The sequence below is a fragment of the Rhinopithecus roxellana genome, chromosome 5, assembly GCF_007565055.1.
Source record: "Rhinopithecus roxellana isolate Shanxi Qingling chromosome 5, ASM756505v1, whole genome shotgun sequence".
Classification (NCBI taxonomy): Eukaryota; Metazoa; Chordata; class Mammalia; order Primates; family Cercopithecidae; genus Rhinopithecus; species Rhinopithecus roxellana.
Window position 1 is genome coordinate 129,378,632 of NC_044553.1, and position 12,216 is coordinate 129,390,847.

The 12,216-nt window shown below is 59.0% G+C and overlaps 7 non-coding genes across 7 annotated transcripts; all 7 read right to left on the reverse strand.

Annotated features, from left to right (window-relative positions):
• Window positions 1-259: 259 nt before the first annotated feature.
• On the reverse strand, window positions 260-340 carry LOC115897899. The gene has a single exon (XR_004057675.1). It is a non-coding gene; the product is annotated as a small nucleolar RNA SNORD115 (small nucleolar RNA).
• A 1,816-nt stretch (window positions 341-2,156) lies between these two features.
• LOC115897900 lies at window positions 2,157-2,237 on the reverse strand. Its single transcript, XR_004057676.1, has one exon. It is a non-coding gene; the product is annotated as a small nucleolar RNA SNORD115 (small nucleolar RNA).
• A 1,846-nt stretch (window positions 2,238-4,083) lies between these two features.
• On the reverse strand, window positions 4,084-4,165 carry LOC115897878. Its single transcript, XR_004057655.1, has one exon. It is a non-coding gene; the product is annotated as a small nucleolar RNA SNORD115 (small nucleolar RNA).
• A 1,834-nt stretch (window positions 4,166-5,999) lies between these two features.
• Window positions 6,000-6,081, reverse strand: LOC115897866. Its single transcript, XR_004057643.1, has one exon. It is a non-coding gene; the product is annotated as a small nucleolar RNA SNORD115 (small nucleolar RNA).
• Window positions 6,082-7,295: 1,214 nt separating this feature from the next.
• On the reverse strand, window positions 7,296-7,377 carry LOC115897888. Its single transcript, XR_004057665.1, has one exon. It is a non-coding gene; the product is annotated as a small nucleolar RNA SNORD115 (small nucleolar RNA).
• A 1,837-nt stretch (window positions 7,378-9,214) lies between these two features.
• On the reverse strand, window positions 9,215-9,296 carry LOC115897867. The gene has a single exon (XR_004057644.1). It is a non-coding gene; the product is annotated as a small nucleolar RNA SNORD115 (small nucleolar RNA).
• Window positions 9,297-11,111: 1,815 nt separating this feature from the next.
• LOC115897876 lies at window positions 11,112-11,193 on the reverse strand. Its single transcript, XR_004057653.1, has one exon. It is a non-coding gene; the product is annotated as a small nucleolar RNA SNORD115 (small nucleolar RNA).
• Window positions 11,194-12,216: the final 1,023 nt, after the last annotated feature.

Here is a 12,216-nt window from a genome sequence, read left to right on the forward strand (position 1 = left end):
GGCACAAGAGCTCACTGAAAGACACAGGGGAGAATGGGGGCTCAGGAAGGAGCCGCCAAAGGGCCCCGCACCTGGGTAACAGGAGTGCTGACACCAAGCTCACATAGTAAGCCTGGGCTGCCTCACGGAGGAGTGCAGAGACAGGGTTGGGCACCCTCCAGATGCCCTCAGAGCCTCCAGGTCTGCAGCCCAAAATATAGTGGACCTCACAGGGAACTCATGTTTCCCAGCATCCTCTTCCAAAATTCTCCCCTAGGCTGGGCCTCAGCGTAATCCTATTGAGCATGATTTTTAAGTCATCACCTCTCTTCAGACAATATCAGGTTCTCATCATCGACCCAACCCAGGGCACCCCCTCCCCACACACATATCCAGCAGGACCAAGATGTGCTCACCAAGCTCAATGCAGGAGACCAGGTCCCAGGAAGGCCTGAGCTTCAGCTCAACAGGGGTTGTGCAACTGGCTCACGGCCACTGGCCTGGGGCCAGCAGGCACAATGCAAGTCTTCCTCTGGGGTCACCATCTGGAGGGACAGGGGATAGGTGTCCAAACAGGGCTGCACGCCTCTGTTCGGGAAAGGGAGGAAGGGGTGCTGGCTTACACATGCTCTCCCTCCATGGACCCATGTGATGGGATCTATATGAAATAATGACAGGCATGGACCCAGGGAACTCTTGGCCCTCTCCGCCACCAAACCCTCAAAGGACAGGGTAGGCGAGTCACTGGGTTCAGGCAAGATGCCCAGGCTGTGCCATACAGCAGCCCCTGTGGCACCTCCACTGCCCATGCTAGCTCCACTACACAACTCTGGACCACAAGAGAACCCCTGAGCAGGGTCCAAGGTCATCAACCGGCTTACGGCCAACTAACGAGGCTGGCCCGGATGCCAGGCACTGCTGTCGACCTGGCAGTCCCACAGCCTGCCCCTGTACAGGGAGGACACCCGCTCAGGCTCCCTCTCCAAGCATGCACCAGCAATCGCAGCCTGGGGTCAAATGCCACGTGCTTTCTCTGGTGGGCCCTCACGCACACCCCAGACCCCCTGTCAAACACAGAGCTGGGCCACACTTGGCCAATCAGGAGCTACATGGTGGCCTCTCCTTTCCTTGGGCCCAAGACCCCACCATCCTGGAGGTGACCCCATGGCTCAGGAACAGCCTGGGCAACAAATTCCCGGGACAGGTCCCTCATAAGGGGGGCTTCCAACCTCAGGACGTGACCCTTCCCACCACTGACCTCGAAGAAGGGGTGACCCCCAGCAGCAGGCGGGCTGCACCCTTGACCCAAAGCCCATGAGTCCCAGGGCCAGCCTGCAGCACGACAAAGCACCAGCCATGGCTCAGCCTTGACCCAACCAGCTGAAGCCAAGTTGTCACCCACCAGGCTCATGGAGGTGCCACTGGGGTGGCCCATTGCTCAACAGGGTCATTTGCATTTAGTGCCATGAGTGGGGCGTGATTCTTGAATCTCCACAACCTGACCCCATGGGCCTGATCGCCCACCCCTCTCTGGGGAGGGAGAGTCCCCGTGTGATCCCTGTGCCATCCCAGAGCCTCTGCTGTCCCACTCATTTGTCTTGGGCAGTCTTCGAGGAAAGACTCGCACACCAAGTGTCACCTGGGAGCTGCCCTGCATGAGACTGAGGAACCCTTTCCAGACTGGACCACTGTCACCCCTGCAAGGCTTCAGGAAGGCATCGTATTGGGTCTGATTCCCCAGGAAGCCACCCTCCTGGAGGACAAACCCATCTCTCCACAGTGGAAATTCAGGTCGACTCCCTGAGGAAACCCTCCTGCCTGAAGGCTAATACTTGGTGACCCCACGCAGCCTGACTCATCACCCATGATGCCACCAGGATCCACTCACCTATGCTGGTCACTGCCAGGGGGTCTGCTGGGCAGAAGAGCTCACTGAAAGACACAGGGGAGAATGGGGGCTCAGGAAGGAGCCGCCAAAGTACCCTGCCCCCAGGTAAGGGGAGGACCGACACCAAGCCCACAGAGTGAGCCTGGGCTGCCCCACGGAGGAGCGCAGAGACAGGGTTGGGCACCCTCCAGATGCCCTCAGAGCCTCCAGGTCTGCAGCTCAAAATACAGTGGTCCTGCCGGGGAACTCGTAATTCCCAGCATCCTCTTCCAAAATTCTCACCCAGGCTGGGCCTCAGCGTAATCCTATTGAGCATGATTTTTAAGTCATCACCTCTCTTCAGACAATATCAGGTTCTCATCATCGACCCAACCCAGGGCAACCCCCTCCCCGCACAGGCATCACAGGAACCCAGATGGGCTCACCACAGCTCAGCGCAGGAGACCAGGGCACCAGAAGGGTCTGAGCTTCAGTGCACCAGGGGCTGGGCACCTGGCTAATGGACACTGGCCTGGGGCAAGGAGGCCCAAAGCAATTCTTCCTCGGGGCTCACCATCTGAGGGGACAGGTGGAAGACATGGGTTCAAACGGCCTTACCACTCCGCACAGGGAAGTGTGCAGGGGGTGCCAGCTCACCCATCCTTGCCCTCCATGGACCCATGTGATGGGATCCGTGGGGAACATGGACTCATCATGAACGCAGGGGACCCTTGACCCTCCCCATCGCCGAACACTGCAAGGACAGGGCAGGTGGGTCACTGTGCTCAGACCAGAACCCCCAGGCCGCACCCTACCATGGGCCACATCCTATGGCAGGCCCGGAAAGCACTTCCCCTGCCAACACCAGTTCCCCCACATGACCCCAGGGCCTCACCAGGACCACTGGGCATGGGTCAGGGCCAACCAGCTCATGGCAAACCAAGGAGGCTGGCCTGGATGCCATGTGCCACTGCAGACCTGGCACTCACACAGCCTGTCCCTGGGCATGGAATGCACCCATCCAGGTGACCTCTACAAGCTCACACAGGAAATCACATCCTGGGTCCCTAGGGCCATGTGCCTTCTCTGGTGGGTCCCCATTCATGCACCACACACCTCCCAAACACAGAGCCAGGCCACACTCAGCCAATCAGGGCACACATGATGTCCTCTCCTTTCTTTCGGCTCAAAAACACGCCACCCTGGCGGTGACCCCGTGTCTCAGAAGCATCCTGGGCAGCAAATTGCCAGGACAGGACCCTTTACAGTGGGACTTCCCCAACACGATCCCACCCTTCTGGCCACTCCACTTCAATGAGGGATGACCTTTAGAGGGATGCGGGCTGCACCCTTGGCCCAAAGCCCACGATTCCCAGGGCCAGTCTCCAGCACCACGAGGTGAATGCGAGAGCTCAGCCTTGACCCAACCCCACTGAGGCCACACCGCCCCAACCAGGCTCAAGGAGGCACTGCTGGGATGGCCAATTGCTCAACAGGGTCGGTCCATTTTGGGCCATGGGTTGGGACCAATCCTTGAATCTTCACAGCCTGACTCCATAAGCCTGATCATCCTCACCCTACCCCTCCACAAGCCTCGGGCACCAAGAGCTCCTGCATAACACCTGTGGCCCCCGGAGATACTGCAGACCCCCTCATGTGGCCTGGGAAGTCCTTCAGGCCTGACTCGTGCAATGAGTCTCAGCTAGGACATGTACCGCATTGGGTTGAAGGAACCCTTTCCTGCCTAGACCGCCATCATTTCTGCATAGCTCCAGGGGATGCGTCCTTCTAGGGACAGATTTTCAAGGAAGCTGCCCTCCTAGAGAAACCATCCATCCCTGGTGGTTTCAGGTTGGGTCCCTGAGGAATCCCTCTTGGCCTGAAGGGTGACCCTCAGTGACTCAAAGCTGCCTGGCTCATGGCCCATGGCCCCAGCAGGATCCACTTACCTATCCCGCTCAAGGCCAGGGGCTCGTGTGGACAGAAGAGTTCACTGAAAGACATGCAGGAGAACCGGGGATCAGGAAGGAGCCTCCAATATGCACCACCCCTGGGGAACTGAAGGGTCAACGCCAAGCCCACACAGGGAGCCGGGGCTGCCTCAAGGACGAGCGCAGAGACAGGGTTGGGCATCCCCGAGTTGCCCTTCAGGACCTCCAGGTCTCCAGTCCAAAATACTGTGGCCCTGCTGGGACCAAGGGATCCCAGAGTCCTCTTCCAAAATTCTCACCCAGGCTGGGCCTCAGCGTAATCCTGTTGAGCATGATTTTTAAGTCATCACCTCTCTTCAGGACAATATAAGGTTCTCATCATCGACCCAACCCGGGGCACCCCCCTCCCCACACACGCATCCAGTGGGACCCAGATGTGCTCACCACAGCTCAGTGCAGGAGACCAGGGCGCCAGGAAGGGCCTGAGCTTCAGTGCACCAAGGTTGGGCATCTGGATGATGACCACCGGCCTGGGGCCAGTGACCCAAAGGCAAGTCTTCCTCTGGGGTCACCACCTGAGGGGACAGGAGGAGGACATGTGTCTAACCAGGGGCTTAGGTCTCCAGACAGGGAAGGGGGTGGAGGGTGCCAGCTCACGCTTGCTCTCTCTCTGTGGACCCATGTGATGAGATCCATGTGAAACACTGATGTGTCTCAGACGTGGGGGACCCTTTGCCCCCCAGCCACTGAACCATGGAAGGACAGGGCCAACAGGTTCCTGGGCTTGGGCAAGACACCCGGGCTGTGCCCTACTGCAGGCCTCTCAAGCACCTCCCTTGCCCATGCTGGCTTCCCTCATGACTCCGGGCGGTACCGGGACCCCTGGGCAGGGGTCAGGGACACCAGCCAGCTCACAGTGAACCAAGGACGCTGGCCTGGATGCCATGCGCCACTGCCAACCTGGAAGTTGCACAGCCTGCCCTGTGCATGGAGGGCAAGCACCCAGGCCTCTCCTCAAGGTGCACTGGAAATCGCAGCCTAGGGCTCCAGGGCCACGAGCTTTCTCTGGTGGGTCCCAATCCATGCCCCACACAACACCTCCCACACACAGAGTGGGGCCACACTCAGCCAATCAGGAGACATACGGTGTCTTCTTCTTTCCTTGGGCCCAAGACCCTGCCACCCTGGAGATGACCTCATGGCTCAGAAGCAGCCTGGAGTGCAAATTTCCAGGAAAGTTCCTTCCACAGCAGGCTTTCCCACCTTGGGAGGATACCCTTCCCATCACTCACCCACAAGGAAGGGGTGACCCCCCAGCAGGACACAGGCTGCACCCTTGGCCCAAAGCCCACGAGTCCCATGGCTAGATTGCACCACCATCAGCGACTGGCCGGAGCTAGTCTTGACCCTACCTCAGAGAAACAGCGCCACCCCCACATGGCTCAAAGGGGTGCTACTCGGAGGGCCCATTGCTTAACAGGGTCGGTCCCACTGAGGGTCATGGGTTTGGTGCAATTCTTGAATCTCCATGGCCTGACCCAACGGGCCAAATTGCCCACCCTTCTCTGGGGTTGGAAAGCTCCCGTGAGATGCCCATGGTGCCCCAGAGCCCTTGTGGCCCCCGTCATGTGGCCTGGCCATCCTAGAGGCCTGACCTGAGCACCAAGTCTGAGCTGGGCACTGCCTAGCTCCACTGCCCTGCGTGGGGCTGAGGAAACCCTTTCCTGCGTGGACCACTGCCACCCCTGCAGAGCTTCAGAGAAGGCCTCTGCCTTGTGTCCAATTCCCAAGGAAGCCTCCCTCCTGGAGAACACATCCCCAGTTAGGATTCAGATCGGCTCCTGAGGAAACCCAGGTGGCCTGAGGGCTGACCCTCGGGGACCCCATGCTGCTTGGCTCATGGCCCATGACACCAGCAGTATCCACTCACCTATGCCAGTCAATCCCAGGGGTATCTGCTGGTGGGAAGAGCTCACTGAGAGACACCGAGGAGAATCTGACTCAGGAAGGAGCCGCCAATGTGTCCCACCCCCGGGGAAGCTGAGTGCGGACACCAACCCCACACAGGAAGCCTGGTGTGTCCAACGAAGGAGCACAGACAGGGTTGGGTACCCCTCCATGAGATGCCCTTCAAGGCCTCCAGGTCTCCAGCCTAAAATACAGTGGTCCTGCCGAGGACCTTGTGATTCCCAGTGTCCTCTTTCAAAATTCTCACCTAAGTTGGGCCTCAGCGTAATCCTATTGAGCATGATTTTTAAGTCATCACCTCTCTTCAGGACAATATAAGGTTCTCATCATCGACCCAACCCAGGACACCCCCATCCCCACTCACACATCCAGAGGGACCTGGATGGGCTCACTATACCTCAGTGCCAGAGACCAGGATGACAGGACGGACCTAAGCTTTAGCTCACGGGAGGCTGAGCACGTGGTTGACAGACACTGGTCCAGGGCCAAAGGGCTCAACGCAGTTCTTCCTCTGTGCTCACCATCTGGAGGGACAGGGGAAAGGTGTCCAAATAGGGCCTTAAGATTCCATGCAGGAAAGCGGGGAGGGGCTGCTGGCTACACATGCTCTACCTCCATGGACTCATGCGATGGGACCCATGTGAAATAGGGACAGTCATGGACCCAGGGAACCCTTATACCTCCCCACCACTGAACCCTGGAAGGACAGGACAGCCAAGTAACTAGGCTCAAGCAAGATGCCCAGGCTGTGCCCTACTGCAGGCCCCTGGAGCACCTCCACTGTCCAAGCTGGCTTCCCTGCACTTCCTGGGCTGCATTGTGACCCCTGGCAAACCAAGGAGGCTTGCTCTGAAGCTAGGTGCCACTCTAGACCTGGCAGACGCACAGCCTGCCCCTGCACGGGGAGGGTGCACAGACTCCCTTTCCAAGCACACACTGAAAATCACAGCCTGGGGCCACCCTCATGTGGCCTGGGCAGTCCTCAAGGCCAGACCCTAGCACCGAGTCTCGGCTGGGAGCTGCCCTGCATGGGACTAATGGAACCCTTTCCTGCCTGGACCAATGTCACTCCTGCAGCGCTTCAGGGAAGGTGTCCTCCTTGGGTCAGATTCCCAAGGCAGCGGCCCTCCTGGAGAACTAATCCCTCCCCAGTGGGGATTCAGGTTGGCTCCCTGAGGAATCCCTCCCGTCCTGAAGGCTGATCCTCAATGACACCATGTGGCCTGGTCCACGGCCCATGAGCCCAGCAGGGTTCACTCACCTATGCCGCTCGAGGCCAGGGGTCCTCCTGGGTGAAAGAGTTCACTGAAAGACACAAGGGGAGAAAAGGGGCTCAGGGATGAGCCACCCACATGCACCACCCAGGGGAATCTGAGTACTGACACGAAGCTTACACAGAGAGCCTGGACTGCCTCACGGAGGAATGTAGAGACAGGTTTGGGCCCCATCTAGGTGCCCTTCAAGGACTCCAGGTCTCCAGCCCAAAATACAGTGGCCCTGTTGGGGACCTAGGGATCCCAGCATCCTCTTCCAAAATTCTCACCTAGGCTGGGCCTCAGCGTAATCCTATTGAGCATGATTTTTAAGTCATCACCTCTCTTCAGGACAATATAAGGCTTTCATCATCGACCCAACCCAGGGCACCCCCCTCCCTGCTTAGGCATCCAGTGGCACCCAGATGGGCTCACCAAAGCTCAATGCAGGAGACCAAGGTGACAGGAAGGGCCCAAGCTACAGTGCAATAGGGCCTAGGCACCTGGCTGAGGGACACTGGCCCGGGGACAGTGCGTCCAACACGAGTCCTCCTCTGGGGTCATCATCTCGAAGAACAGAAAGAGGACAGGTGTCCAAACACAACCTCACCCCTCCATGCGGGCAGAAGGTGGGGTGTGCCAGCTCAGGGATGCTCACCTTCCATGGACCATGTGATGAGATCCATGTGGAATATTGGCCCGTCACAGACGCAGGGCACCCGATGCTCTCTCCACCACTGAACCCTGAAACGACAGGACAGGCAGGTCACTGGGCTCAGGATACAAGCCAGGGCTGCACCCTACTGCAGGCCACACAAACACCTCCACTACACATGCCAGCTCCCCTGCATGACACCAGGGTCACCCCAGGACTACCGGGCACAGGCCAGGGCCACCAACCAGTTCATGGTCAACCAAGGAGGCTGGCCTGGATGCCTGAGGCTGCTGCAGAGCTGGCAGTCGCATAGCCAGTCCCTGTGCATGGTGGGCACCCACCCACGTGCTGTATCCAAGCATGTACTGGAAATCACAACCTGGGGTCCCAGGGCCACATGCTTTCTCTGGTGGGTCTCCATCCATGCCCCTCACACCTCACAAACACACAGCCTGGCCACACTGGACTAATCAGGGAGAACGGTGTCTTCTCCTTTCCTCGGACCCAAGACCCTACCACACTGGTGACTCCATGGCTCAGAAGCAGCATGGGCAGCACATTTCCAGGACCAGACCCTCAACAGTGGGCCTTCCCACTTCAGGAGGCCACCCTTCCTGACACTAGCCCACTGGGAAGGGATAACTTCCAGCCACAGGGAAGGGGTGACTTCCAGCGGGATGCAGGCTGCACCCTTGGCCCAAAGCCCACGAGTCCAAGGGCTGGACTGCAGCACCACCAGGTGCCAGCCAGAGCTCAGCCTTGACGTAATCCCAGTGAAACAGCACCGACCCCCTTCAGGCTTGAAGAGGCCCATGGGAAGGCCCATTCCTTAACTGGGGGGGCCCATTCAGCGCCATGTGTCAGGTGCGATCCTTGAATCTCAACAGCTCAACTCCATGGGCCCGATCACCCACCTTTGTCCAGGGACAGAGAGCACCTGTGGGATCCCTATGGCACCCCAGAGCTCCTGTGGCCCCCCTCATACGGCCAGGACAGTCCTCGAGTCCAGACGCGAGCACTGAGACTCAGCTGGGAGCTGCCCTGGGTGGAACTGAAGGAACCCTTTCCTGCCTGGACCACTGTCACCCATGCAGGGCTTCAGGGAAGGCATCCTCCTTGGTTCCTGTTCCCCAGGAAGCCACCCTCCTGGAGAACCCATCTCTTCCCAGTGGGGATTCAGGTTGGCTCCCTGCGGAAACCCTTGTTTCCTGAAGGCTGACCCTTGGCAACCCCTCACGGCCTGGCTCAAGGCCCATGACACCAGCCACTCACCTATGCCAGTCAATGCCAGGGGGCCCTCCTATGTGGAAGAGCTCACTGAAAGACACAAGGGGAGAACGGGGCTCAGAAAGGAGCTTCCCATGTGCCTCAACCTGGGGAACTGGAGGGCCGACACAAAGCCCGCACAGGGAGCCCAGGCTGCCTCATGGAGGAGCGCAGAGACAGGGTCGGGCACCCCAAAGATGCCCTTCACATCCTCCAGGTCTCCAGCCAAAAATATAGGGGCTCTCCTGGGGACCTCGGGATCCCAGCATCCTCTTCCAAAACTCTCACCTAGACTGGGCCTCAGCGTAATCCTATTGAGCATGATTTTTAAGTCATCACCTCTCTTCAGGACAATATAAGGTTCTCATCATCGACCCAACCCAGGGCAACTCCCTCCCCGCACATGCATCCAGCAGGATCCAGATGTGCTCACCACAGCTCAATGCAGGAAACCAGGATGCCAGGAAGGGCCTGATCTTCAGTGCAGCAGAGGCTGGGCACCTGGCTGTCGGACGCTGACCTGGGGCCATTGGGCCCAGTGCAAAGTCTTCCTCCGGGCTCAACATCTGGGGAAACAGTAGGACAGGTGTGCAAACACAACTTCACCCCTCCATGGGGGCAGAAGGTGGGGTGTGTCAGCTGAGGGCATGCTCATCCTCCATGGACCCATGTGATGGATGCATGCGGAACACTGGCCCATCACGGACTCAGGGCACCCAATGCTCTCTCAGCCACCGAACCCTGGAAAGACAGGGCAGGCGGGTCACTGGGCTCGGGCAAGAGGTCCCGGTTGTGTCCCACTGCAGGTCCCATGAGCACCTCCATTGCCCATGCTGGCTCCCCTACAGGACCCCAGGGTCATACCAGATGTACTGGGCACAGGCCAGGGCTACCATTCAGCTCACAGCCAACCAAGGAGGCTGGCCCGGGTGCCAGATGCTGCTGCAGACCTGCAAGTCACATAGCCTATCCCTGTGCACTGTGGGCACCCACCCAAGCGCCCTATCCCAGCATGAACTGGAAATCACAACCTGGGGTCCCAGGGCCACATGCTTTCTCTGGTGGGTCCCCATCCATGACCCACACACCTACTAAACAGAGCAGGGCCACACTCAGCTAATCGGGGACACATGGTGACTTCTCCTTTCCTTGGGCCCAAGACCTGCTACCCTGGAAGTGACCCCACGGCTCAGAAGCGGCATAGGCGGCATATTCTAGGGACAAGACCCTTGACAGCAGGCCTTCCACCTCAGGAGGCCACCCTTCCAGACACTTGCCAATGGGGAAGTAGTGACTTCCAGCCACAGGAAAGGGGAGACCCCCAGCACAGGGGATCCTTTAGACACACAGCTGACCCCTTGGCCTAAAACTAACGAGTCCATGACTGGACTGCAGCACCACCAGGCACCGGCCAGAGCTCAGCCTTGACCCAAACCTAGGGAAACAGCACCGCCCCCTTCAGGCTCAAAGAGGCGCCCTGGGATGGCACATTGCACAACAGGGTTGGTCCCATTCAGGGCAATAATTTGTATGCAATTCTTGAATCTGCAGCTTGAATCCATGGGCCCTATGCCCACCTTTCTCCGGGGATGGAGAGATCCTGTGTGACCCCACGGCATCCTGAAGCTCCTGTGGCCCCCCTCATGTGGCCTGGTCAGTGGTCAAGGCCAGACCAATGCACTGAGACTCAGCTGGGAGCTCCCCTACGTGAGACTGAAGGAACCCTTTCCTGCCTGGACCGCCGTCATCCCCACAGGGCTGCAGGGAAGGCATCCTCCTTGGGTCTGATTCCCAGAAAAGCAGCCCTCTTGGAGGACCAACCCACCCCTCCATGGTGCGGATTCAGGTTGGCTGCCTGTGGAAACTCTCCTGTCTCAAAGGCTGACCCTCGGTGACCCCTCGCTGCTGATGACCCATGACCCCAGCAGGACCACTCACCTATGCCAGTCAATGCCTGGGGGCCCCACCTAGCCAGACGAGCTCACTGAAAGACACAAGGGAGAATGGGGGTTCAGGGAACCGGAGCCCAAGCCCACACAGGGAACCTGGGGTGCCTCAAGGAGGAGCGCAGAGACAGGGTTGGGCCCCCCAGAGATGCCGTTCAGAGCCTCAAGGTCTTCTGCCTAAAATACAGCGGCCATGCCAGGGAGCTCGGGATCCCAGCATCCTCTTCCAAAATTCTCACCTAGGCTGGGCCTCAGCGTAATCCTATTGAGCATGATTTTTAAGTCATCACCTCTCTTCAGGACAATTTAAAGTTCTCATCATTGACCCAGCCCAGTACACCCCCTCCTTGCACATGTATCCAGAGGGACCCAGATGTGCTCACCACAGCTCAGTGCAGGAGACCAGGGTGCCAGGAAGGGCCTGAGCTTCAGCTCACCAGGGGATGAGCACCTGGCTGAGAGACACTGGCCTGGGGCCAGCAGACCCAACGCACGTCTTCCTCTGGGGTCACCATCTGGAGGGGTGGGGGACAGGTGTAGAGACACGGCCTCACACTTCCATGCACAAAAGTGGGCAGGGGGTGCTGGCTAACACACGCTCTCCCTCCATGGACTCAAGAGATGGGATCCCTATAAGCAGTGACGGTCAAGAACGCGGGGAACCCTTGGCCCTCCTTACCACAGAAACCTGAAAGGACAGGGCAGGCAGGTCACAGGATTTGAGCAAGATGCCCAGGATGCACCCTATTGCAGGCTCCTGGAACACTTCCGCTGCCCACACCAGCTCCCCTGCATGACTGTGCCACAACGGGACCACTGGGCAGGGCCGGGACCACCGACCAGCTCACAGCAAACCAAGTAGGCTGACCTGAATGCCACGTGCCACGGCAGACACCCTCTACAAGCTCACACCAGAAATTGTATCCTGGAGCCCCAGGGCCACATGCCTTCTCTGATGGGTCCCCATTCATGCACCGCATACCTCCAAATGCAGAGCCGGGCCATGCTCAATCAATCAGGGACACATGATGTCCTCGCCTTTCCTTCGGCTCAAGACCCCGCCACCCTGGAGGTGATCCCATGACTTAGAAGCAGCCTCAGCAGCAAATTGCTGGCACAGGACCCTGGACAGTGTGCTTTCCACCACAGGTTGCCATCCTTCTGGCCACTCCACTTCGGGGAGGGATGACCTTTAGCTGGACGCAGGCTGCACCCTTGGCCCAAAGCCCACGATTCCCAGGGCCAGCATGCAGCACCACCAGGTGAAGGCCAGAGCTCAGTCTTGACCCAAACCCACTGAGGCCACACCGCCCCCACCAGGCTCAAGGAGGCACCACGGGGATGGCCCATT